General features: G+C 49.4%; 4 non-coding genes across 4 annotated transcripts; all 4 read left to right on the forward strand.

The window, feature by feature from the left end:
- The first annotated feature begins 98 nt into the window (after window positions 1-98).
- On the forward strand, window positions 99-178 carry Pmar_PMAR010839. The gene has a single exon. It is a non-coding gene; the product is annotated as a tRNA-Leu (tRNA).
- Window positions 179-364: 186 nt separating this feature from the next.
- On the forward strand, window positions 365-444 carry Pmar_PMAR010840. Its single transcript has one exon. It is a non-coding gene; the product is annotated as a tRNA-Leu (tRNA).
- Window positions 445-565: 121 nt separating this feature from the next.
- Pmar_PMAR010841 lies at window positions 566-645 on the forward strand. The gene has a single exon. It is a non-coding gene; the product is annotated as a tRNA-Leu (tRNA).
- A 186-nt stretch (window positions 646-831) lies between these two features.
- Pmar_PMAR010842 lies at window positions 832-910 on the forward strand. The gene has a single exon. It is a non-coding gene; the product is annotated as a tRNA-OTHER (tRNA).
- The last annotated feature ends 149 nt before the right edge of the window (window positions 911-1,059 follow it).

Genomic DNA, 1,059 nt, shown 5'->3' on the forward strand with positions numbered 1-1,059 from the left:
ATGAAGAACGCATTCCGCGGAAACGGTTCGAAACCGTTTTTGTGTCATGTCCTATAGTGTAACGCATCTTCTCCGCTATGATTTTTAAAGCACTCATCGACAGTTTGGCCGAGTGGTCTAAGGCGCTGGCTTAAGGCGCCAGTCCGAAAGGGCGTGGGTTCGAACTCCACAGCTGTCAGTCTATATACCTGACTGGTGTTATATTGAGAACCCAGACCTTTTCAGAAGCGAGGTAGTGCAAGATCAAAACCTTCTGATCGATATTGCGCCATCGCACCTCGCAGAAACCGTTCAACCCATTTTTGTGTCCTCTGGTTTGGCAGAGCGATGCATCACCTCGGCTATGAATCTTGAAGCACTCATCGACAGTTTGGCCGAGTGGTCTAAGGCGCTGGCTTAAGGCGCCAGTCCGAAAGGGCGTGGGTTCGAATCCCACAGCTGTAAGAAATTTCTCTTCGTGTGATTTGATGAAGAACGCATTCCGCGGAAACGGTTCGAAACCGTTTTTGTGTCATGTCCTATAGTGTAACGCATCTTCTCCGCTATGATTTTTAAAGCACTCATCGACAGTTTGGCCGAGTGGTCTAAGGCGCTGGCTTAAGGCGCCAGTCCGAAAGGGCGTGGGTTCGAACTCCACAGCTGTCAGTCTATATACCTGACTGGTGTTATATTGAGAACCCAGACCTTTTCAGAAGCGAGGTAGTGCAAGATCAAAACCTTCTGATCGATATTGCGCCATCGCACCTCGCAGAAACCGTTCAACCCATTTTTGTGTCCTCTGGTTTGGCAGAGCGATGCATCACCTCGGCTATGAATCTTGAAGCACTCATCGACAGTTTGGCCGAGTGGTCTAAGGCGCTGGCTTAAGGGCCAGTCTGAAAGGGCGTGGGTTCGAACTCCACAGCTGTCAGTCTATATATCTGACTGGTGTTATATTGAGAACCCAGAGCTTTTCAGAAGCGAGGTAGTACAAGATCAAAACCTTCTGATCGATATTGCGCCATCGCACCTCGCAGAAACCGTTCAACCCATTTTTGTGTCCTCTGGTTGGCAGAGCGA

The sequence above is a fragment of the Perkinsus marinus genome, assembly GCF_000006405.1.
Source record: "Perkinsus marinus ATCC 50983 genomic scaffold scf_1104296936194, whole genome shotgun sequence".
Classification (NCBI taxonomy): domain Eukaryota; phylum Perkinsozoa; order Perkinsida; family Perkinsidae; genus Perkinsus; species Perkinsus marinus.